The sequence below is a fragment of the Giraffa tippelskirchi genome, chromosome 3 (genome assembly GCF_054371585.1).
Source record: "Giraffa tippelskirchi isolate mGirTip1 chromosome 3, T2T-mGirTip1v1.2.pri, whole genome shotgun sequence".
Lineage (NCBI taxonomy): Eukaryota > Metazoa > Chordata > Mammalia > Artiodactyla > Giraffidae > Giraffa > Giraffa tippelskirchi.
The window spans coordinates 107384518-107411945 of NC_137277.1; the positions used below are offsets into that span (position 1 = coordinate 107384518).

Below are 27428 nucleotides of genomic sequence, written 5' to 3' on the forward strand. Positions count from 1 at the left end.
TTCTTTTATAACTCTCCTTGCACCTATATATCCTGGTGCCGGCAGTGCCATTTCGATCACTCTCCATCAGCCTAGCTAACAGCATGCATTCTGTCTCTGCACTTCCCTGAGGACCAGTCCAGCCCAACACATCAGCCCTGACCAGCCCCTCCAAAGGGACCCTACCCTACCCCATCTGGCAGGCTACCTTGGCCAGCAGAGATGCCCCCTCAAAGCAGCTCTTCCTCTGGAATCCAGCCCTGCAGCAGCTGTGGTTGGACCTCTCTGTCAGCCTTGACAAGACTAACCCCACACACAAGTACCCCCATAGCACTCACCGCCCAAACACAACAGCAGGGTGTGTGCAGCTCACACAGAGGATACCCTGGGACACTTAGCTCTGGTGAGCCAGAGGGCCATGCCACTGAGCCCCACAGGATGCCATCTACATAAGTCCACTCTTTCAAAACTGGGAAACATATCTGACATCCCTGATGAATAGACGCAAACACAGAAATATTAATATCACACTCTTGGCTTCAGACTGTACTACAAAGCTACAGTAACCAAGCCAGTATGGTCTTGGTATAAAAACAGAAACATAGATCAATGAAATAGTATAGAAAGTCCAGAAATAAACCCCCACACATATGCTTAATTATTCTATAACAAAGGAGGCAAGAATATACAACGGGGAAAATGCAGCCTCTTCAATAAGTCATGTTGGGAAAGCTGGAGAACTACATCACTAATGATCAGGGAAATGCAAATCAAAGCTATAGTGAGATTAAACATCAAACCAATTAGAATGGCTATTATCAAAAAGATAAGAAATAACAAGTGTTGTTGAGACTGTAGAGAAAAAGGAGCCCTCATGCACTCTTAGTAGAAATGTAAATTGATGCAGTCACTACAGAAGACAGTATGGAGGTTCCTCAAAAATTAAAAACAGAACTATCAAATGATCCAGTGAGACCACTTCTGGGTATTTATCCAAAGAAAACAAAAACACTAATTTGAAAAGATAAGGCCACAAGTGCACATGTCAGCCTGCTTCTCTGACATACACTCACCTTCTGTTCAGAAACCATCTACATGCCTAAACCATTTCGTTCCCAAGAGACAAACTGAATATTTATCCATAGTCCTTTACATTTCTTGGAGTTGTTCTTGTTATTATAATCATGAAAGTTATTAAATATGAAGAAAATATATAAAACATGAGTGTGAAAACAAGTTTTTGTTCTCTTGAAAACCATATCAATTACAATCAATCCAGGTAAATAACTTAGATACTGTGGAACACTTCATGCAAAGATAGGTACACTAAAGGACAGAAATGGTATGAACCTAACAGAATCAGAAGATATTAAGAAGAGGTGGCAAGAAAACACACAAGAACTATCCATAAAAGATCTTAATGACCCAGATAACCATGATAACCCAGATAACCATAATCCCTCACCTAAAGTCAGACATCCTGGAGTGCAAAGTCAACTGGGCCTTAGCATCACTATGAACAAACTTAGTGGAGGTGATGGAATTCCAGCTGAGCTATTTCAAATCCTAAAAGATGATGCTGTGAAAGTGCTGCACTCAATATGTCAGCAAATTTGGAAAACTCAGCAGTGGCCACAGGAATGGAAAAGGTCAGTTTTCGTGCCAATCCCAAAGAAAGGCAATGTCAAAGAATGTTCCACTACCACACAATTGCACTTATCTTACACACTAGCAAAGTAATGCTCAAAATTCTCCAAGCCAGGCCTCAATAGTATGTGAACCGAGAACTTCCAGATATTCAAATTGGATTTAGAAAAGGCAGAGGAACCAGACATCAAATTGCCAATATCCATTGGATCATAGAAAAAGCAAGAAAATTCCAGAAAAACATCTACTTCTGCTTCACTGACTAGGCTAAATCCTTTGACTGAGTGGATCACAACAAACTGTGGAAAATTCTTAAAGAGATGGGAATATCAGAGATCACCTTACCAGCCTCCTGAGAAATCTGTATGCAAGTCAAGAAGCAATAGCTAGAACCGGACATGGAATAATAGACTGGTTCCAAATCGGGAAAGGAGTATGTTAAGGCTGTATATTGTTACTCTGCTTATTAATTTATATGCAGAGTACATCATGCAAAATTCTGGACTGGATGAATCACAAGCTGGAATCAATATTGCTGGGAGAAATATCAATAACCTCAGATATGCAGATGACACCACTGTAATGGCAAAAAGCAAAGAGGGACTAAAGAGCCTCTGGATGAAAGTGAAAGAGGAGAGTGAAAAAGCTGGCTTAAAACTCAACATTCAAAAAAACAAAGATCATGGCATCCTGTCCCATCACTTCATAGCAAATAGATGGGGAAACAATGGAAACAGTGAGAGACTTTATTTTCTTGAACTCCAAAATCACTGCAGATGGTGATTGCAGCCACGAAATTAAAAGACGCTTGCTCCTTGGAATAAAAGCTATGACTAACCTAAACAGCATATTATAAAGCAGAGACATTACTCTACTGACAAAGTTCATTCTAGTCAAAGTTATGGCCTTTCCAGTAGTCATGTATGGATGTGAGAGTTGGATCATACAGAAAGCTGCCAAAGAACTGATGCTTTTGAACTGTGGTATTGGAGAAGACTCTTGAGAGTCCCTTGGACTGCAAGGAGATCCAACCAGTCAATCCTACAGGAAATCAGTTCTGAATATTCACTGGAAGGACTGCTGCTGAAGCTGAAACTCCAATACTTTGGCCACCTCATGTGAAGAGTTGACTCATTGGAAAAGACTCTGATTCTGGGAAAGATTGAAGGCAGGAGCAGAAGGGGACAACATAGGATGAGATGGTTGGATGGCATCACTGACTCGATGGACATGAATTCAAGCAACCTCTGGGAGTTGGTGATGGACAGAGAAGCCTGGTGTGCTGTAGTCCATGATGTCACAAAGAGTCAGACACTACTGAGGGACTGACCTGACTGACTGATGAGTCAGTAAGAAAGCTAATAAAAATTGGTGAGTTAATTAGGCATTATACACATCAGGATACTAATATGGAAAGGTACTCAACCTCCTTAATTATCATGGAAATATGAATTCAAACCACAACTTCATGCCACTGCATGTATACCTGAATGGCTAAAATAAAAATGACTTATGGTGCCTCATGCTACTAACGGTGGATAGAGTAGTTATAACTCTTATAAACCATGGGACTATGAAGGAACACAACCACTGTGGGAAATTTTCAGCATTACAAATGATGAAAATTGTATACATCATGATCCAGCAATTTGACTTCTAAGTATCTACTCATGACAAAGGGACAAAGGCATGGTTTCCCCAAAGACATGTACTGAAATGTACGTAGCAGCACTACAATAACAGCAAAAAATAAGAAGTGATCCAAATACCTATTATTAGTATAATGAAACTGTGGTTTAGCTCTATAATGGAATGCTTCAGAGAAATAAAAAACAGAAAACTACATTTATATTACAACCTAGATGAGTCTCACAAATACAAATTTAAGGGAAAGAGGTGAAACATGAAAGAATATGTTCTATATGATTCCATTTAAAGGAAAGCCAAAAACATAAAAATGATCTATGGTGATCGAAATCAGAATAATTATTATTTGGGGAGGATGGTGGGTAAATGAGGGGTAGAAGAGGGGCTTTGGTGATATTAGTAATGCTCTATTTCTTGATCTAGGCAGCAGTTACAAAGGTGTGTTCACTTCAGGAAAATGTATCAAAAAATTTATACTTATATTTATGTTGAGCTTATTTTCTCCAACTACTCAATTTTTATAACTTAGTAAAAAAGAATTATTTTCAAATAAGGAAAATGAAAAATCAGACAGTAAAAGACTGGGCAGAAAATATAACCTAGAGTTGGCTGCAATACTCAGATTATCGAGCAAGCGTCTTCATTTTCTTACTCCACGTTAAAGTCGATGTAACTGAAAAGATCAGATTATGAATAAGTTTTGTGTAAAAAAAAAAAGGAATAGATGAAACCAATCCAAACACAAAGAAAAGACTATGGCCCTACCTCAGAAGATTTTCAAATTCATAAGGACATATAAAATTTACGTTAATATGAAATAATTAAATAGTTCAAAGTAGATATGCTTGCACCTATTTATGCCTCTAATTCTCTCTCTCTCTCTCACACACACACAACGTATTGACTAACCAACTACCACATTCAAATGCAGAGCATAAAAGCTTTTCCTGTATTGACAAACAGAAATCTACATCCTTGAAGCTTTCAGAAATTCTGACTCTGTGGGTCCCTCTCCAACTGGACACTAAACACCTCCCTCAATTCAATTGTTCTAATAAAAGGGAAGAAGGTATTTGCCTTTGACCTGGAAGATTATTAGGTATCCTGGGCAGCTCAGTGCCTTGGTACCTTCCTTTCCTTCCACTGACACCCGACAGCTTTCTTAAGATGATAATCTGTCCCTTGGAAATATATCCAGCAAAAAGTTTATAATGATCTAAGATGTCATTGATAAGCATGAGCCACAATAAAATTCCCAACAACATACTTTGCAGTGAAAAGTGCCAAATTACCAAAATGCAAAAATAAAGGTTAATTTTGTGCAAATATATGCTTGGTTTGCAAGGCTATATGTTTGATCGGCAATATAGTTGGGTTACTGTGTTTTTTAAGTTGAAAAAAATCCATAAAGAACATGTACACCCATGGTGGGTTCATGTCAATGTATGGCAAAACAAATAAAAAAAATAATAATAATAAAAATAAATAAATAAAAGAACTTAAAAAAAAAAAAGAAATTGGTTTTATTCCCCATCAACCCTACCTATAGACAGTCCTATGTCTCATGGAAAGCTTTCTTGGAAGTTCTATGAATGGTTTCTAATTGCTTGCTCTCTCTTTCTCTCTATTGCTCTTAATTCTGCCTCCCTCACACTTGTAATCTCTTCTGCAGCTGTTCTCTCCTGTGCAATACAAACATGTGGCAGAGAACCTTGTCCTCATTTTCCCCGAAATACTTTTTATTTTATTTTTGTTTTAATTTTTTGGCCATGCTGCATGGCATGCAGGATCCTAGTTCCCCCACCAGGGATCGAATCCATGCCCCTGGCATAGAAAGTGGAGTCTTAACCATTGGACCACCAGGGAAATCCCCTCCAAATACTTTTTAAAACCTGTTGTTTATAATAAACACTCAGTTCCTGGTCTTAAGGCATTCCTATCTCCGAGTATTTCTCACTGGCCAGGTTTTTCCTCCTAAGTCTTTGATTCTCCAGCCATGAGATTCCTCCTCCATGTCCCCAAAATGACCTCAAACGGTTGACCCCAAATTGAACAGTTCAAAAGTGTTCATTTCCCTAATAGAGAAGTGTCACTTTCTCTTTCTTCACCTCTCTTCCCCAACTCACCCCAGCTCTACCTAGAGAGCCTTCTTTAAGTAAATGTATTCATTATTAATGTCTTCTTAAGCTGATCATTTATTTTCTGGAGGGAAATTCTGTGAACAGCTCTTAATGTTATACTTTTAATCAAATGAAAAATACAACATCACCATTATTCCTGTCATTGCTCGACAGGCTGGCTTTCGCGCGTGTCCTTTGGCGCATCCACCCCAGCGCCCAGGCTTCTCAGGACTCCCTTTCCTCCTCCTCTTCCAGCATAGTCTGCTCTCTCAGCTGACCTCCTCCTGCCCCTCCTCCTTCTTCTCTTTCCCTTTCTCCACCCTCTCCCTGTCAAGGGAAGGCCTGACATTTTTGTTCATTAGCCTAGCTGTTTAGTGGCAGGATGAGAAACTGGCCCTGAAAATAGGATTTGCATATCTCCCAGACAAAGGTTAAAAGTGCTCTCCTACCTGGAGGTCTCTGTCTGTCTCCAAGCTTTACCATGATTGCTAGTGCCTGTGTGGGGAAAACAGGAGAGAGAAATGTACCCCTTTCAAATTCCAAACTCTGACAGTACTGCTGTTTAATGGCAGCAATGCATCAAAATAATGAATAATCTAAATTCTAGAAACCTAGATATGAAAATAGACTTTGCCAAATAGGAAACCATATTTAACTCCAGCTTTCAGATTCAGATTATTCAAAAGAGCGTATCAGCTAATAATAGTCTTGAGCATCATCAGTTCATCTGGAGACAGCGTGGTTTGGGGAAAGCACATTAACGGAATGTCTATGGAAATCCTGTAGGGCCAGCTGGTCCCAGGAGACTTCCAAGCCTTTCAATTATTTCCTCTGGGGTTAAGGCTATATCACCACCATGAATTCGCCTCTGAGCAGTGAGTCTTTGTATCATACTGGTAACTCATTGCCATTTTGGTTCTTACTGGGGATTCAGAAACTGTCTTCCATCAGCCTTTTCATCAGTCTCAGTTACAGTTTTGCTGTTTTGCAATTATATGCTGTTATCTGTACAGCATCTCGTCCCATCTTCTGAACTGACTTCCAAGCCCCATAGTGAAAGGTATGTGCTATTTTCTGTGCTACTGAAATGCCTGGTTTACTCCCTCCCAGGTCCTTTAAAATCAAGGTCTAAAGCAGGGAGGGATGGTATCCATTGCTCAGAAAACCACCAACTACCTTCACCGATAACCAATTACAGTGTTAAAAGCTAAATCTTGTAAGCTTCCCCTCCTGCCCCACAGGGATAAAGAAAGAGTCTGGTGTTTAGAAACAAACCGATCACTTAAAATGTAACAAGGCACATTCTCGAACTAATACCATGACTCACCCTACACATGCAGTATTGATATTTCAGATTATATTTAATTGAACTGAGGTTGCAGTTTATTTTCCAAATGCAAACATGTGTTTAATTAGAGCAAAACGTGCATCTCTATAACACTGAATTTTAAGTACCAGGTTCTAAAGTTTATTGATTGATGATTATTGTGGGGAAACATGAGCTCTTATGCATAAATCTTTTGACAGGAGCTGTCTGTCAAAAATAATGATCCTTTTAAAACTCATGAATAAATAATGATGCAGGTCCACTTTACATAAAAATACATACTCATTTACACTCTGTCCACTGAAATGAAATATGGTTATTTAAAATAATGACTCTGAGATGGGTGAGTAATGAAACATTATTAATTTAATACACATGGTATTTTATACTCACTCTCAAATTACATGCATCTATTTTCAATATTAACACATTAGGCTATTTCTTTTTTTAAAGACCTCTAACAAAACGTCTGGTACTGAAAATCCTTTCACAGATTAGATTGTGAATTTTAATTCTGCCATGCTGGGGTCTCATTTTGGTCACAAGCCTGAAAGTAATAACTGGGCTGTCACTGTGGTGATGTTTTATTGTCTTCCCTGACTTGGAACATCCAGAACGAACCACCTCTTTTCCTCCCAAAGGAAAAAGCGTGACGAGTTGAGAAGGAGAGCCAGAACACCATTTGCTTTTCTTCATCCTTTCCCATCTGGAATTCAATTCTGTGAATATGTTTTTCTCTGGTCTTTTCTTCCTTTATCCCGCCCTGATTTTCTGTTTGCTGAGAAAGAGTTGGGGGATGATCCTGAAATTGGGTGCTTCTCTGAGCACTTTTATAGGAATTCAGGGACAGAGGCAGGAAATTAGAGAAAATTAATTTCCACTTTTCCTTTTAGATATGTAGAGTCACTCTTCTGCTTCACCCTCAGATTTTTCAGTTTCATACTCCTGCCACTTTCTTTTTTTCTCTAGTAATGACCCAACATCAGAAATGGTGATATTGGAAAAGAGGGTCTGGTTAGGTTTGGAAAGCGGCAGGATGTAGAAGAGGATGACAGAGGATGAGATGATTGGATGGCATCACCAACTCAACGGACATGAGTTTGAGTAGGCTCCGGGAGTTGGTGATGGACAGGGAATCCTGGCGTGCTGCAGTCCGTGAGGTCGCAAAGAGTCTGACATGACTGAGTGACTGAACTGAACTAAGGATGTGGAAAGATAGGAAAAAGAACCATTGCTCTGTTTCCTTTTTCTCCATTTTTTCAAGACATGCTGTCTACTACCTTAGAATTTCCAGTTGGTTTTTAAAAGCCTAGGTTTTTAAATACGAGAAATGCTAATGGAAGTTTTTGTCACCATTTTACACAGAGAAGTTGAACCGCAACAAAATGACGTGCATTGTGTACAAATACACAGAGGCATTCCTACTTCCAAGCAAATAAACTCTTTGCCAGGAAACAAGTATACAGTAAAGAGTACCATGTTCAGACTGATACTAAGCACTGTTTCTTGATGCCATTGTCCTGTGTTACCAACACAGGTTCTTCTGCCTCAACCACATGCCATTTTCCATACAGGAAATTGTCTGTGAGTACAAAAGAAAAAAACTGTTCCACATTTTTTTTTGGCTGTGCTGGGTTGTCATTGTTGTGTGAAGGCTTTCCCTACTTGTGGTGAGCAGGAGGGACTCTTCGTTTTGGTGCGCAGCTTCTCTGTGTTGCTGAGCACAGGCTCTATGCGTGCTGCTGCTGCTGCTGCTAAGTCGCTTCAGTCGTGTCCAACTCTGTGCAACCTCATAGACGGCAGCCCACCAGGCTCCGCCGTCCCCGGGATTCTCCAGGCAAGAACACTGGAGTGGGTTGCCATTTCCTTCTCCAGTGCACGAAAGTGAAAAGTGAAAGTGAAGTCACTCAGTCGTGTCGGACTCTTAGCGACCCCCTGGACTGCAGCCCACCAGGCTCCTCTGTCCATGGGATTTTCCAGGCAAGAGTACTGGAGCCTTCAGTAAATGCAGCAGGCAGGCTCGGTAGTCATGGTGTATGGGTTTAGTTGTTCCGAGGGATGTGAAATCTTCCCGGAACAGAGATTGAACCTGTATCCCCTGCATTGGCAGGTGGATTCTTATCCATTGTACCACCAGGGAAGTCACTATTTCAAGTTTTAAATCTGCTGTTTAAGTAACTCAACCAGTGTTGTTCAGCATATAAAAGGTTCCCACACTTGAAAGACAATGTTTTGACTTTTTTTTTTCAAATTGAAATCACCTGGATTAAAGAATTTTGTGAAACCCTTGAGATAGTTTTAGAATCCCCTGTCATGTTTCAGGAGAAAACTTGTGAGTACTGAGGTTAGCATGGGCTCTTTAAAGACACATAGCCAAGTGAAACTAATTTTAAATCTTTGTCTAAAGGTTAACTGTTTCTTAAAATAGATTTGAAAAGTGTCACCTTAAATGCTTTTCAAATCAGTGTTTCATACAAAAGAGTGATTCAAAGGGATGCATAAAAACATACATCTATAAATTGCATGTTTATATATGCCTCTTATGTAATTATAAAGTGTAAATTTAGACACAGTATCAAGAAAGTGTTAGCTCTCACTAGCATACATATATATGTAAATTTATATATATATGTAAATTGTATATATATATATATTTATATATATATATATATAAATTGTCTTCACAGGAGACCCCTGAGATGAAAATTGAGATTATATTGTTTCATTGTGTGTCCTTTTTATTTTATACAACTAGATTGGCTCTTTTCCTTCATGCTATCTGACTGCCAACTGTGTACTCAAGTTACTTTTTTCTACACTACAGATTTTCGCTGAGTCGTGTCTGACTCTTTACGATCCCATGGACTGTAGCCTGCCAGGCTCCTCTGTCCATGGGATTTTTCCAGGCAAGAAACTGGAGTGGGTTGCCATTTCCTTCTCTAGGGGATCTTCCCAACCCAGAGATCAAACCCAGGTCTCCCACATTGCCGGCAGACTCCTTACCATCTGAGCCACCAGGGAAGTCATTTATAGGCCTTAACCAAGGTATTATTCTAAACTTGTGCTATTAGATTTAAATAAAAGACACTTAAATGCATTCTATTTTGTAGTATAATGCTTGTCTAATTAACAAGTCAACATGTAATAAATGTTGCAGTTTGTGCTAAGTGCAACACTGAATTGGGCCAGATAAAAAGAAATTGCATTCAGACTTCCCTGGTGGCGCAACGGATAAGAATCTGCCTGCCAATGCAGAGGATATGGTTTTGATCCCTGGTCCTGGAAGATTCCACATGCTATGGAACAACTAAGCCCATTTGCTACAACTACCGAGCTCGCATGCTGCAACTACTGAAGCCTGATCGCCTAGAGCCTGTGCTCTGCAACAAGAGAAGCCACCACAGTGAGAAAAGTAGTCCACACTACCACAACAAAGAGTAGTCCTCACTCCTTGCAACTAGAGAAAGCCCAGGCATAGTAACAAAGACCCAGGTCAGTAAAAAAAAAAAAAAAAAATTAATAATAATAATAGATAAATAAAATTAAAAAAAAAATGACAAACTTAAGATAAAAAAAGATAATCACAAATCTATAAAAGAATATTGCAGGATATCACATTCACCAATGCTCCGCAAACAGGTCATAGAAACACCAGGCAAATAGGACATTATTGATTCAGGCATTTCTCTTTAGAATTTTAAGAATTTCTAAATACTCATGCCAAGTAGGGCTCTTTGATCTCTGTAAATAAATCTGTTCTAATTTATACCTTAGAGTGATCAATTCTGTCCCTGATTTTAGGTTGTCTCCAAAATAATACATTATTAATATTAGGATTTTTGAAGCAATGGGAGCATGAAAGTAAAACTGAAAAGTTTTACGCCAAGACCAAGTGGGACCATTGAACTGGCAAGTAATGGCCAAGGGTGTAACTGACATCATTCCTGATTTTAGAGAAACCATATTTAATCTTTGATGCAAAATCTGTGACTTTAGCCTTCTGGAGTCAATTTACTAATTTTTTGTTTGCTTTCTCAGTCATTTGTGCTGCCATATTGGTCATAATACTCGTTCATGCAAAGATGAGAATTAATTACCAAGGACAAAGGTTCATAATGATAACTTAGCCTTTTAAAAATTGACAAATTAGGGAAAATTAATTCCATGGAGGCATAGAAGAAATCAAAATAAAATGATCATTTTTCAAAACAATAATTTATCTACATTTGGTCTGCATGTGAGAATAAACAGACACAATCTGACATTTGGGCTACTTGTTTCATGTATTAATAGATTATTTAGGTAGTTAATTTTATTGTTTTTGCACCTTTGTGTCTTTGGTTATTCATATAGTTGAAATACCATTTTAGATGAAAACATGTTTTAAAGACTTTCTAATGAAAGAAAATCTTTCTAAGAGAAAAAGTTTGAAAATTAGCTTTGGTCCAGAAATCAAGAGCTGTGGCTTCTTGTACTCCTTGTTTTGTCATTTGTGTGACAAGTCATTGTCACATCCTGGGAGTCATTTAAAAATAAATAACCATAAAACAAAAAGTTTAACAAAAGAATTCATGTATATGTACTCACTGCTATATTTAGAATGAACAACCAACGAGGACCTACTATATAGCACATGGAACTTTACTCAGTGTTATGTGGCAGCCTGCGTGGGAGGGGGATTTGGGGGAGGATGGACACATGTATGTGTATGCCTGAGTCCCTTTGCTGTTCCCCCGAAACTATCACAACACAGTTAATCGGTTATACATCAATACAAAATAAAAAGTTTAAATATTATGTGACTTTACACACATGAGGTACAAAGGCAACACCATTAGAAGGACAGCAGCTATCTTTGGGAGAGTGTAGTGACGGGAAGGGAGTAGAATAGGTGAGTTTGGTTGCTAGAAGTGATTTTTTAAATTTTGTTTGGGGTTTTCTTTCTTTCATTTGTTTGTTTAATCTAGATGCTGGTTACATGGTGTATTTAGGTGTTTTTTAATGCAGTAAGCTACGGGTGCTTTTTTTTTTAAAAAAAAATCTTTTTTTTGTTGAATTATACTGGATTTACCATTGTATTAGTTTCAGGTGTATAGCAAAATGATCCAGTTATATATACATATATATATCTATTTGTTTTCAGATTCTTTTCCCTTATAGGTTATTACAAAATATTGACTATATTTCCCAGTGCTGTACAGTAGGTCCTTGTTGGTTGTCTACTTTATATATAGTTGTGTGTGGATATTAATCCCAATTTTCTAATTTATTCCAATATGCCTTTGATATGACACTTTTCTGTATGAATATTATATTTCATTCAAAAGGAAAAATTTAAAGAAAGTTGAAATAATTTTTTTTTTTGTTTCTAAAGTTCTACTAGTCTGTGAAAACTGCCTTTTTATGATAGGATACCCATCATAAATCAAGTACTTTTAGGTAACTCAGGGACATCATTTTGGACACTGAGGAATGTGCAGTAACAGATTTTTATTGCTTTTTACATTTTTCTGCTTCCTCCTCTGTGCTCACTCTTGTGACTGTCATTGAGTGTGACTTCCAGTAGCCTTCTCATCCTTTCTTCTTATTTACTCCTAATCTCATGCAGGTTGGGAAAGAAACAGATAATCAAGCTGCTAAGCTCTCAGTAAAGATCTGAGTACCTGCTTTCCGAAAGCTTAAGGGTGCTGGGAACCTAATCTTTAGATAAGGGAGGCAGTTATATACCTCATCTCAAAAAACCTTAACCTCAGGAATCACTTCAAATTTTTACAGTGGCCTTACACAAGAACAGGTGTTATTTTAGCTGGATCGTCAGAAGTTTTGTTGCTGTTTTTTAGTCTCTTTAAGTCCAAGAGTTTTCAAAAACAACTTTGTTACCAACTCAGATATTCTCTCACAGAACATTTGCGCACAAGACTATTCTTTTTTTTTAAGCTCATATGTATCTCCCTGTAATTTCTACACAAATGGAAGTTCTGAGATTTTCAAATGGACAAGCAATTAGGTCTACTTTGGTGATTCTTTCTTTTTTTTTAATTGGAGGATAATTGTTTTACAATGTTGTGGTAGTCTCTGCCATACTTCAACTGGAATCAGTCATAATTATATATATATATATATCTCCTCCCTCTTGAGCCTCCCTCCTCCTCCCATCAACCCCTCAAGGTCATCACAGAGTGTGAGGCTGGGCTCCCTGTGTTATATAGCAGCTTCCTGCTACTTATCTATCTTACACATGGTAGTGTATGTATTTCGGTGCTAATCTCTCAATTCTTCCTACTCTCTCCTTCCCCTGCTGTGTCCACAAGTCTGTTCTCTGTGTCTTTGTTTCCATTTCTTTTCTGTAAATAGGTGCATCTGTACTATTTTTCTATAGTCCATGTATATGTGTTAATATATGATATTTGTTTTTCTCTTTCATACTTCATTCTGTATAACAGGCTCTAGGTCCATCCACCTCACTACAAATGACTCAAATTCATTCCTTTTTATGGCTGAGTAATATTCGATTGTATATATGTACCATATTTTCTTTATCCATTCATCTATTGATGGATATCTAGGTTATTTCTATATCCTGGTTATTGTAACTAGTGCTGCAATCAACATTTGCAATCATGTGTCTTTTTGAATTGTGGTTTTCTCAGAGTATATGCCCAGTAGTGAAATTCCTGGGTCATATGGTAGTTTTATTCCTAGTTTGTTAAGGAATCTCCATACTGTTCTCCAAAGTGACTATCAATTTACATTCCCTATGCATTGGAGAAGGAAACAGCAACCCACTCCAGTGTTCTTGCTTGGAGAATCCCAGGGATGGGGGAGCCTGGTGGGCTGCCGTCCGTGGGGTCGCACAGAGTCGGACACAACTGAAGCGACTTAGCAGCAGCAGCAGCATACTGGTGGTTCTTAACTTCTGCTTTGTGGTGAAGTACAGAGTGATCTAAAGAGCTTTGTGCAAAACAGATGTTCACACACCCTCTTGGGAGGTTCTGATTCAGTCAACCTGAACAGGCTGAGGCAATGGTATTTTTGCACTCTTAACAGATGATGTGGATGTACAGTTAGGTTTGAGAAATGTGCCTACACCTTCTACATGACAGCCCTTCCCTTCCACACATGGGGACACGGTCATCTGTACACTGTCCTTTCCAAGCCACACAGCTCTGGTTTCTTCAACTGTTCTTGGATAGGCCTTGGTTTGTACATTTCTCATCACTTAGATCATCACCCTGAACATAACTTTCATAATGTGCTTTTTAAATGTGGCAACCAAGCATTGAACTCCAAGCTTAGATTTGGTCCCACTAGAGTGGAATTGACTTGTTCTCTCCCTTTGTTTAGATTCTGGGCTTCACTTGTTTCAGTCTAATGATACGCTTGCTTGAGTCACATTATAATGCTGTCTGATACTGACATTATAGCCAGTTGTAAGACATAGGACTTTTAACCTGATTTTTCCTTCATTCCTTTCTGCCTCTCTGCCTCCCAGCATTTCCTCTCTCTTTCATCAGTAACATTTGTGTGTTACTTGGGGTTCGGCCCTGAGGATTAAGAAAGAATCAAGACAGACACAGTTCCTGCCTTGCCAGAGTCAGGATTCAGACAAACAAAATGGCAATTATGTCTTGGACTAGTTGTCACCTCTGCTGTGCTGGTGAAACTGATTTATGAGCACCTCAAACTTGAGCCAGAAAGGATAAAGGGCTGTTGACAGAACTCTTGAGGGAGTCTGTCATCTTGCTCACATGGAGGGCCAAGATCTCTCTTGAGTGAGTCAGGTAGGTTCTGGCATCTGTATTTAACAACACCTGGAAGGGCTCTTTAAGTCAAAACTTTATGGGCACAGCCAGAACATTTGACAAGAATGATGGGACTGGGATTGTGTAGTAAGAACTATAAACATTTTATCACATAGTCTCATATTCTCCAGTCATGATTGCCAGGCTGGTAGGGATAACCATCTCAGTTCTGGTTCCTCTGAATCCCCTTTTCTTTATCCCCTGATGACCATAATGAGGGGTCCGGACCATGATTGATTCAGGATATATTACTGTTCTCAGCGAGCCATTATTTTGCTCACAGAATGTTTTTGCAGTGCCTAGCCTTGTATCCCTCTCAGACTCCGGTTGCCTGTTTTGCCATGTGGTAGGAAGAGCTGTGGGCTGCTGCTGCTCTTTGGTTTTCAGTCCTGAAGGCTCTGTGTGTGTGTTTTGTGTATGCCCTTTGCTGACCCTCTCTGAGCATTAACTGTTCTATGTGTTCCTGCGACTGAGGGAGCGTTTTCAATTCCCTTTGAATGCAAGAGCCTCTTGTTCATCAGTGACCCAAAGCCAGATCAACTCACAGTGCCCTCTCGGGCACCCACTTCTTGGCAGCAGTAGCCCTGAAACCTTCTCTGCCTATGCCTGGCAACCGATGTTTGGTGTGTGATGCCTACACTGTTCCTGGAACATTTCCTCTTCTAGGCTGGGACTACAATTACAAGTCTGTCAAGACTATTTTGAATCTTGATTCTATCATCTATCTCAGTTTTCTGCTTCGGAAAATGTCATAACCATGGCTCCTTCAGTGTTAGATAAATTTGGCACCAAAACGCGGGCAGTTTTGGATAGAGAACCGAGAACACAACCAGATACCTCTAAGTGGATATCCATGTTCTATTTTGTTATGGCCATTCAGCCAGTTCTCAGGTTTTGGCTGGAGCTTTATGCTGTGAACATAATATATCATAAAATATAAAATACATGCTGAAAATTACCGCAAACAAAAACATACAGTTTAATATGCTACCACAAAGTAAACTGTGTAATTTCTTCTCACACCAAGAATAGAAACTTCTCTCCCAGACACTACCCAATTGTTATCCTTTTCTCCTACTCTAGAGTGGTTACCACTGTCCTGATTTTTCTGACAGGCTACCACCACCAGGGCACTGCATAGACAGAAGATTGATACACACTCCAGTATTTCTGTGAACAAAGCCTACTTACTAGTCCTGGAGCTTCAGCCTGAGAGGCAGGTTTCAGGTCTGTCATGTATCCAGAGGCTACAGTAACGCTCTCAGGGAATGCAGACTGGGGATCACCATCTTTGTGCTCTTCTTCAGCCTCACTACTGAGGACTGAGAGAGTAGCTCTATGGTACTTTGCAGAAAGGAGCTTATACACTCACTTGGAGACCTGATTTTTACAATAGTTGCCCAGAGGATACCTCAAGATCATCTGGTCTAGAGGCCAGCAGGTATTATGATTGTGGGCCTATAGGACTGTATATATTTTCATACATTAAAAGCTGCTGCCTGAGGCTCAATGACCCACCTTGTGGAATAATGGAAATAAAAATAAAAATAAACAAGCAGGACCTAATTAAACTTAAGAAGTTTTGCACAGCAAAGGAAACTATAAACAAGGTGAAAAGACAATTCTCAGGATGGGAGAAAATAATAGCAAATGAAACAACTGACAAAGGATTAATTTACAAAATATACAAGCAATTCATACAACTTAATACTGGAAAAACAGACAACTCAATCAAAAAGCGGGCAAAAGACCTAAACAGACCTTTCTCCAAAGAAGACATACAGATGGCTAATAAACACATGAAAAGATGCTCAACATCACTCATTATTAGAGAAATGCAAATTAAAACTACAATGAGATATCATCTCACTCTGGGCAGAAAGACCATCATCAAAAAATCCACAAACAACAAGTGCTAGAGAGGGTTGGAGAAAGGGAACACTTTTGTACCGCTGGTGAGAACGTAAGTTGATACAGCCACTGTGGAAGATGGTATGGAGATTTCTTAAAAAACTAGGAATAAAGCCCCCGTAGAACCCAGCAATACCACTTCTAGGTGTATACTCTGAGGAAACCAAAACTGATAAAAACATATACCCCAATGTTCACTGCAGCACAATTTACAATAGACAGGATATGAAAGCAACCTAGATGTCCATCAACAAATGAATGCATAAAGAAGCTGTGGTACATATATACAATGTATATGTCCCCTCCCTCTTGATCCTCCCTCCCACCTGCCACCCTTTCCCATCCCTCTAGGTTGTTATAGAGTCCCAGTTTGAGTTCCCTGAGTCATACAGCTATTCTATTGGCTATCTGTTTTACACACGGTAGTGTATATGCTTTCATGCTATTGAACACACTGATTGAAGTGTGTTCCTTTTCACGGCTGAGTGATGGTCTTTCTTAGCCATAGGTGTGCATATGTCCCCTCCCGTGAAAAGGAACACACTTCAATCAGCTCTAATGAGGTGGATGAACCTAGAATACAGAGTGAAGTAAGTCAGAAAGAGAAAAATAAATATCGTATATTAATGCATATATATGGAATCTAGAAAGATGGTACTGATGAACCTGTTTGCAGGGCAGTAATGGAGACACAGACATAGAGAACAGACTTATGGACAAAGGTGTGGGGAAGGAAGAAGAGGGTGAGATGAACAGAGAGAATAGCATGAAAGCATATACACTACCATGTGTAAAACAGATAGCCAATAGAAATTTGCTGTATGACTCAGAAAACTCAAACTGGGACTCTGTAACAACCTAGAGGGATGGGAAAGGGTGGCAGGTGGGAGGGAGGATCAAGAGGGAGGGGACATATGTACACCTATGGCTAATTCATGTTGATTTATGACAGATACCAAACCAATATAGTATAGCAATTATCCTTCAATTAAAAATAAATAGATTTTAAAAAGTCTACAAATAACATATGTTGGAGAAGGTGTGGAAAAAAGTTTACCCTTGTGCACTGTTGAGGGGAATGTACATTGGTACAGCCACTATGGAAAACAGTATGGAGGTTTTTCAAAAAACTAAAAACAGAACTACCATGTGATCCAGCAATTCAACTTCTGGGTATTTATAATTTTAATTATTTATTTACTTTTGGCTGTACTGGGTCTTCATTGCTATGTGGGCTTGTCTCTAGTTGTGGTAAGTAGGGCTACTCTCTAGTTGCACAGGCTTCTCATTGAGGTAGCTTTCCTTGTTGCAGAGCACAGATTCTAGGGTGCATGGACTTCAGTAGTTGCAGTACATGGGCTCAGTAGTTTCAGCTCCCAGGCTCTAGAGGCAGATTCTTTACCACTGAGCCACCAGGGAAGTCTGACTTCCGGGCATTTAACCAAAGAAAATGAAAATACTAATTTGAAAAGATAGGTGTATATTGTTCATTAAGCATTATTTACAGTGGCCAAGATATGAAAACAACCTAACTATCCATTTATGGATAAATGGATAAAGAAGATGCAGTGTATATATAATCATATACCATGCAGCCATAACAATGAATGAAATCTTGCCATTGGAGACATGAATGGACCTCGGGGATATTATGCTAAATGAAATAAGTCAGACACAGAAAGACAAATAGTGTAGGATTTCACTTATATGGGGAATCTAAAAAGCAAAACGAATGAACAGATGAAACAAATAAAACAAAACCTATAGAGAACAGAATGGGATTTCCAGGTGGGGCGCTAGTGGTAAAGAGCCCGCCTGCCAATGCAGGAGACATTAAGAGATGCAGGTTCAATCCTTGGGTAGAGAAGGTCCCCTGGAGGAGGGCATGGCAACCCACTCCAGTATTCTTGCCTAGAGAACCCCTTGGACAGAGGAGCCTGGCAGGCTACAGTCCATAGGGTCACAAAGAGTCGGAAACGACTGAAGCGACTTAGCTTGCACACACACACAGAGAACAGAATGGGGTTTGCCAGAGGGGAGGGGAGTTGAAGGGTGTTCCACATGGGTGAAAGTGGTTATGTGGTGCAAACTTTCAATTATGAAGTGAACTTTTATAACTTTACAGTCTCTATAAAATTTCGTTCATGTAGCTTGTAAGACATGCTAACACTTTTCGTATGGCAAACAAGTTTCAACCCGTAGTAGAATGGCAGCTTCTCTCACTCGTGTGTAGAACACAGACCTTCATGCAGCTTGGGGGATGGTATATACAGCATGCTGACTATATTTTATAATATTTTAGTATATATTTGAAAAAAGCCAAGAGAGTACATCTTAAAAATTCTTATCAAAAGAAAAAAATTGTAGTTTTCTATGGTGACTGATGTTGTTTTTGTTCAGTCACTCAGTCATGTCCAACTCTTTGTGACCCCATGGACTGCAGCATGCCAGACTTCCCTGTCCTTCACCATCTCCCAGAGTTTGCTCCAACTCATGTCCATTGAATCGATGATTCCATCCAACCATCTCATCCTCTGGTGTCCCCTTCTCCTCCTGCCTTCAATCTTTCCCAGCATCAGGGTCTTTTCCAACCTGGGTCTCCTGCCTTGCAGGCAGATTCTTTACCATCTGAGCCACTAGGGAAGCCCCTTGGAAAAGACTGACAGTAAACTAGACTTAGTGGGGATCCTTTCCCAGTGTATATACATATCAAATCATTATGTCGGACAACTAAAATTTATATAAGGCCATATGCTAATTATACCTCAATTAAAAACTAACAAAAAATAAACAAGGAAGTAATTAAGTTCTTAAATGGTTTTAAAAAAGATTTTATTCCATGATTGAGTGGTCAACTGTCAGTCAAATTTTCTCTCTTTAAAAGTTTTGCTTTGGTTTTACTACTTTTATGACTTTTTCACTGCTTTTGATTTTTAGCAGACTTGTTTTGATCTGTACATGTAGTTTTGTTTTTTTTTTAAGTAGTTTATCTCACTTTGAAGTTTAACAGATTTCTTAATGTATCCCATCAACTTGGGGAAGTTACTATTCATCATTTCTTCAATTGCTACTTCTATCCTATTTTCTCTCTTCTCTCTTATGAGACTTTAATATACATATATTACATCTTCTCATGATAACTCTATGTCTCATACTCACTACAGGTATCCCTGTTTTGCAGAAGTTTGCTTTATACTCCTTTGCTTTGGGGAAAGTCCTGTATTAGCACCTGTTTTCATTAACCAAAAGAACTCTGAAGAGGATTTTCAGCTTTTACCAAAAAAGTTAATTGCTTCTTCATTTTACACCATTCTGGCATATGAAAGTTTTAGCAGGAACACTCTACTTTCAGATACTAGTGAACCTTGTATTTTATTTTCCATCCTTTTACCACTATGTGCTTCAGTCTAGAATTTTTTTCTCTCTCTAATTTCTGCTTCACTAATTCTATAGCTGAGTCTAATCTATTATTGACCTCATTTATTTAAACTTTTCTCATTATTATATTTTTCAGTGTTACAATTATAATCAGGTTTTCTTTCATAGTTTCCAATCTCTGTTGAAGTTTTACTTTGTCTTTTATATCTCTTAATATAGTAAGAATAATTGTTTTAGAGTCTGTATCTGATGGCTTCATTATCTGAAGCCCCTGCGATTCTGTGGTTCTGCTTCTATTTGTTGTTTCCATTGGTGTCTATTCATGTTGACTTGTCTCCTTTTATGCCTGGTTACTTTGATATGTTGCCTTTAATTTTACCAGTAAAAATTGTTTGCAGAAATAATTTGAGGCCAGAATGATATATTCCATCTTGCTAGGAATAAAATTACAGGCTCTGAAGTGATTCAAAACTGTACTATAGTCCTCAATGCAATCTGTTTACTTGCAATTTATCTTTATTCCTAGAGTCTCACCATGCATGAGTCTAACTATATGCAAAAGGTTTTCATCAAGGCTCCCAAATGTGAGAATTCTAATTCCTATCTCACTAGCTCAGTGAGACAGTCAAAAGCACCATTAATTCTTTTTTTCCCCAACTTTGACATATAGTTGATGTATTGTGCATGTTTAAGACATATAATGATTACCATTATAGCATTAGTTACCACCTCCATCCAGTCACATAGTTACCATTTCTTTTTTTGTGATAAGAATATTCTAGATCTACTTTCTCAGCAACTTTCAAGTATATAATACAGTATTTATTGACTATAATCACCATGCTGTACACTAGATTCTTAGAATTTATTCATCTTAAAACTGGCTGTTTATACCCCTGGCCAAGGTCTCCTCTATTCCCCCATCTTCCAGTCCCTGGTAACCACCACTCTAGTTTCGGATTGTATTGAATTTTTTTTGTTTGTTTGTTTGTTTTTAGATTCAAATGTAAGTGATATCATACAGTATTTGTCATTCTCTGTCTGATTTATTTCATTTAGCATTACATCCTTAAAATCCATCCACATTGTCACAAAAGATTCTCAGCTCCTCCCACTGAAATCACCAAGTGCGCCTAGGAGGCAAAACAACCCCAAAATTCTGGCTTCATTTCCATGGGCATCAGTTTCCTGCCAGATCTTATCCCAGTAATACTTTCCTATTTTGTTAATGCCCAATGTCATCAAAGAGATTTAAAAAATACTTTATTCAACTTTACATGTAGTCTTTAGCAAGATTGTTGGTTGAATTAGCTACTCTATTATTACCAGAAGTAGAAGCCTTCCAATTTATTTGGTTTTTCTTATACATAATTATAGTCATCCATAGGTATTCTTGGAGACTGGTTCCAGGACTTCCCATAGATACCAAAATCTGAATATGCTCAGATTTTATACTGATCATAGGTACTGAATATTGTCCAAGAAGTTTATGAAAATGGAAGAGATACAGCAAGTGAAGGCACTTTGAACATTGCAAACCTGTGTACTACATAAGCCAATATTTTATAGTAGTGAACAAGATATAATAGAACTCTTTTAATAGGACATTTTCACCAATATTTAAATGTTACCAGCAGCTTCTGTGAAATGATTTAGTATTATTTCTTCAAATCTCAGTGTATATCTCTTTCTAAGTCCACTTCATTCTTATTCTAAAACAAAGTAAAATACCCAGAAATTCTTGTTATCCACATTCATCTCTTTAGGAAATACATCAATGGTTACATATCACCTGTTGAGTATTTTATTTTATACTGAATAAAGAAAACAATACAAAACAAACAAGAATACTCTCAGTTCCACTCTATTTTCAGTTTTGTTTAATAGACTTGAAGTTAAACGATACCGATTCAATTGTGATTAGCCATCCAAGATGAGACATATGTCTTTGGCATTTTTATGTGATTGAACTTTAATCTTTAGTCATTTTAATGTAATATGTTGATTAGGAAATGATTTCATTTTCCCTACAGTATTTTAATGTTATATTTGTGAGTTTATTCATAGAAACATTACTTTTTTCTATTCATACAAATATTATTTCCTCTGTACATTTTTTGTTGATAGGGAAATAACATTTAATGGAAAGATTTGACAAGAAAATAGGTATATGCAATTGAAGTTTTATAACCAAAGTAAAAATGGAGAGAAAACAAGTAAAACACATCAAAGTTTTGTTAGCCTCTAAAATTTTGAAGTAGGTATAAAGGTGCCACTAAAATACAAAAAAATCACTACTGATTTGATAGGACATACCACTTGTGGAGTTGATCAAAGGTGTGTGGCAAGTTTAGAACCAGTTCCTTAGAAGGAAACGTATAGAAAACAATCTTTTTTTTTTTTTTGAGTTTGTTTAAAGAGGATCATCATAGTAGTTTTAGAATATCACCGTTTTTGCAAATAAAAGTTCTATGTGTGCATTTATATTTATATTCATATGTTTCTCCCAAATCTACTCATTGCAACTGCCAAGGCTGTCATTTTGGTTCAAGTATTATTTTTTTCAATGATTTCTTTGCCAGTTTTCCTCCTGAAAATTTTCCTTAAAAAAAAACAACAACCCACAACAGATGTATTCTGAGTAATCAAATTTCCTACTTAATGTCTAGAGTAGCTTCTTATAATGGAACAGAATTATTCCAACATCTACAGTATTTGGCAACGTTTTGTCCAACATGTTTAGGGAAACTTGCCCAATGCTTGCAATTATAGTACTTTTTTAGATCTCTATTGAAATTCTTGGTTAACTTATCAAATAAAAGTGTGAATATGACTTTGGTTTAGTAAAAAAACAAACTCTTGTTAAAATTAATTCTAAAGAGCACTTCTGCTGAAGTAGTTTGTATTTGATCCCATATAGAAGTCCTTAACATGAGCAATCATTACAAAAGTGTCTGGCATTTAATGTAACATTCAAGGGCTTCCCTTATGGCTAAGCTGGTAAAGAATCTGCCTGCAATGTGGGAGACCTGGGATCGATCCCTGAGTTGGGAAGATCCCCTGAAGAAGGGAAAGGCTACCCACTCCAGTATTCTGGCTTGGAGAATTCCATGGACTGTATAGTCCATGGGATTGCAAAGAGTAGGACACGGCTGAGCAACTTTCACTTTCAAGTGATCATTAATAATTGTGGATATCATAAAGGAGAGGGAAATCTATTTTACTATTTATTTTTAATAGTCAGAAATTGCACTGTATTTTTAAATTTATTTTATTTATTTGGTTGTGCTGTGTCTTCACCGTGGCATGCAGGATCTTTAGAGCAGCATGTGGGAATTTTTTTTTTTTTTTTTTAGTTGATGCATGTGGGATTTAGTTTCCTAATCAGGGATTGAACTGGGGTCCCCTGCATTGGCAGCTTGGAATCTTCACCACTGGACCACTTGGGAAGTCCCAATCTATCTTACTTTTTAAAACATTACCTTTCTGATTGGAAAGGAACTCCATCAACATTAAGAGGTACATATTCACTGGGAAAAGATGAGATATGCAGCAAAACCATTGGAGGTTCTGGTTTCCATTCTGTCATGTTCATATTCAGTATTTTGGGACATACAATAACTCTTTAAACATTTATTTCCTCATCGACAAACCAAGAAGGTTAAAATTAGTCAGATTTTAAGGTAGCTTAGCTATTTCTCAGTGGCAAAAAGAGACGAGGTATTAGGAAAGGTATAGTGTGACTAGTGAGTGTTGGTCGCTCAGTGTCTGACTCTTTGCGACCCCATGGACTGTAATCTGCCAGGATCCTCTGTCCATGGAATTCTCCAGGCAAGAATACTGTAGTGGGTAGGCATTCCCTTCTCCAGGGGATCTTCTCAACCCAGGGCTAGAGCCCAAGTCTGCTGCATTACATGCATGAATGCATGCTAAGTCGCTTCAGTCCTGTCTGACTCTGTGCGACCGTATGGACAGCAGCCCACCAGGCTCCTCCGTCCACAGGAATCTCTAAGCAAGAATACTGGAGTGGGTTGCCATTTCCTTCTCCAAGCAGATTCTTTACCATCTGAGTCACCAGGGAAGCCCAGGAAAGGTATAAAGGCATATCAAAGCCTTTCCTCTCATTAACGTTGAGGAGTTGAAGTACCCGCTCTTTGTTGGCTGTGTAAACCAGCAATCTAAAAGGCTTTTGATGACAAAAATGGCTGAAAGCCACATGCTTGTGGAGCCAAATATGCCCTTAGGAGAAACATTTGACTTTTTTATTTAAGATAAATGGTTAAGTTGAAAAGGAATATGCTAAACAAGAATTTTAAATGTTAAGCATTGGCACAAGTTCAAAATATTTAAGAATCAGAGAGAATGGCATTTCCTTTGAAATATTCTCTAGAGCTATTTATGTTTTAAACACACTATTGTGCAATATTGAGTAATATTTAAGCTTAACTGATAGTATAAGGAAATTCACTTTTGTAAAGGATCTTGTTTTACTTCTCTCCTTCCTTTTACCAGCCAAACTTCTTTTAAGTGCTGCTTATATGTATTGTTGCCATTTCCTCATCTCCTACACTTTGTCCCTTGCCACTGGATTTTATTACCACTACTTCCCTGAGCCTCCAGTCACAGTATGATCTGATTTCTCTGCATTACTGAATGTTCTCTCTTTGAAGTGCTCCCATATCTTAGTTCCTGTCTTCATCACCTCAGATTTTTCTTCCACTTTTCTGATTTGTCCTTTTCAGCCTCTTTTTTTTTTTTTTTTTTTTTAAGTAAAATGGTTTATTAATGTTTGTAGTGCACATTACCCTGGAGAAAACTGAGTAAGAAATAACTCAAAATGGTAGTCAAAATTCCAGCTTTTATAGCCTGTTCAACGGAGGACAATGAAGTTATAGGTAAATGACAAGACAAGGAAGATCGGTTCTAGGCTTCCAAGGTGGGCAAGTGATGAGGGAGTAAATATATGGGAGGAAATTAATAGAATAAGGTTTGTCTGAAGATTCATCTGGTGCCACCTCTGGACTAATAAGAATGTCTTCTTCCCTCATGAATAGCCAGGGTACTTTTCACATGGGAGTTTATCTTCCTTGGGGTCAACCTATTGCTGCAGACATACAGTTTGGCTTCCCAGTCTGGAACACTTTCTCTGTCCACCCTGTAAAATTCTATTCTCTGAATCACACTGATAGGATGAACTCCATTTATTTCCAAGGGTCTGTGCTGAGGATTGCCAGTTCTACAACTTTTCACAGATTCGCCTCCTGAATTCGAGATGCTTCTATCCAATAGCCCTCTGGATATTTCCATTTGGATTTCCAACTAGTACTTGAAACACAACATTCCCACCATGGAATTCATCCACTTTCTTCCTGATCGGAGTCATCTTCCCATGAGCCAACCAGGAACTCAGGTTTCAGACCAACCACAGTCACTCTTCATCTAAGGAATGGATAATTCTGTACTATATGCTTCTAAAAATCTTTTACTCCTTTCTGTTATCACTGCCATCATTGCCTCCATCAGCTCTCACTTTGACTGCTGTTAACTGTCTCCTAACTCACTCACCTCCCACTGTTCTGCTCTCTCTATCCAAGGCATTGAAAAATGCTTAAAACACAAAAATAATATTGTCTTCTTTCCTAAAACTCTTCAGTACCTTCCCATTACTCTTGGAATAATGTCCGAATTCACTGAGTAATTTCCCAAATGATCTGCTTTGGACCCTGTCTTCCTCTCTAGCCTCATCACTCACCATTTTTCCCTCCTTTGTGATTATGTTCACCACACTGAATGACTCTCATTTCCTGGACTTGCCTGCTCCCTGTAGTCTCAGCACCTTTAAAAGAATGGTTTCTCTTTCTAGGACTGCCATTTCATCCCTCTCATGTTTGGCTATTACAGACTCTTTACGTCTCTAATCTTTATGTCTCTTATCAACTATACGTTGGCATATATAGACTTAACTGCTAAGAGAGAAGGGCCATTCAGCCCAAGCAAGGCCTAAACTAGGGTCATATAGAACATGGCAAGCTGGGCTTTTATATACTGATGTTGTTGATGATGATAATGATGGCCATAGTAAAATAAATGTTATCACAGCACCAAACCCTGGACACAAATTATTGTTTCAAACCTAGCAATCAGCAACACTCAGAATACATGATTTTCAGGATGTAATACTCATACCATGAGACTCATTATCCTAATCAAATCACAAATATTCAGAAGCATTTAAAAAATCAAGTTTGTGGATTCCTTTCAGCACATTCAGCTGCTGATTCCCCTCTGTGCTACTTATTTCAGTGGCCAGCAGCTATGAACAGAAATTAAAGGAAATGAAATTCATAACTTCTAACCTTGCTTAAGGCAGTTCTAGTATTTTTAAAATGATTAGGTTGAGGGTGGGCAAGGATAACATAATCAATAAATGAGTTTTGGTGACATTCTATGGAATTCAATTATGTTCTTCTTGGCCCCCATAAGGCTGACTAATCATAATTAAGTTATAAGTTAAATTTGCCTCTGTGTACAGGGAACCCTGACTCACAAAACCAAATATAAATACACAATATGAGTGCTTTTCCTATGAAACCTAGCATCCTCTCTGAAAAATAAAACATAAATTTTTGCTGTCTCTCACATTCTTATTTACAATGGAGATTGCAGGGCTTCCCTGGTGGCTCAGACAGTAAAGAATCTGCCTGCAATGTAGGAGACCTGGGTTTAATCCCTGGGTCAAGAAAATCCCTTGGAGGAGGGCATGGCAACACACTCCAGTACTTTTGCCTGGAGAACTCCATGGACAGAGGAGCCTGGCAGGCTAATAGTCCATGGGTCGCAAAGAGTGGGGCACAACTAAGTGACTAACACTTTCACTTTTCAGCATTTTACATAAAGATTTTGCCATCATGAATATCAAATGGAACACTGTCTTGCTATGCGAAAGAAAACATATAGGCAAGTTCTCGGTATTTTTAAAAAAGGCAAATCCATCCCAGAAAAGCATAATCTGGTTCCTTAAGTATGCCTGTATAGGGAGTGGTCCAAATATTATATAATATTAGCATATTAGCACATTACAAACAAAACTCTTTTGATTTACTACATGCATCAAAATCTTGATGAGGTTTATCTGAGTCTTATCAGCTTGAAACCAGGATCAAGTCCTTGCCTTACATTTTTTGCCTAAATTATATAATAGTACACAGATGCTTCAACAAAACTCATGAAAAGGCAAACCATTGCAATACGAGCTGAATATTTTTTCCTGGGAAACTAGTGTTAAGATACTCACACGCAACCTCTTAGAGAAGCCACTTGATGTGTACATCTCCCTTCCTCCATAGCATCCTTATCTTAAATCTAGAACAACATGAGCTAAAAGCTAAAAATAAATGCAGCCCTAAAAAATGCTTTAGAACTTGGCTCTCAGTTTCTCATTTATGCAGCTTGGAACGAGTATGGCTAAGTCTTTGGGTTATGAACTACCATAAGAGAATGATAATTACTTGTTATTTTAAAGCACCAGATTTATTGACTGAACAACAACACATTCTTATATATACAACTTTCAAAAGACCTCTGATTATATTCATAATTGAGTTAACATACAAGACT

At 38.2% G+C, this 27428-nt stretch overlaps 1 protein-coding gene across 16 annotated transcripts in view; it reads right to left on the bottom strand.

The window, feature by feature from the left end:
- Window positions 1-27428, bottom strand: part of LOC145542948 (uncharacterized) — a 564353-nt gene that overhangs the window by 182037 nt on the left and 354888 nt on the right. For 6 of the 16 annotated variants that reach the window (XR_014080298.1, XR_014080292.1, XR_014080285.1 and 3 more), the window contains one exon: window positions 5843-5888. The exons of the other annotated variants lie outside the window; for them this stretch is intronic. The gene's annotated coding sequence lies outside the window, so the exon portion shown is untranslated. The remainder of the gene's footprint in view (window positions 1-5842; window positions 5889-27428) is intronic. 16 annotated transcript variants of the gene reach the window in all.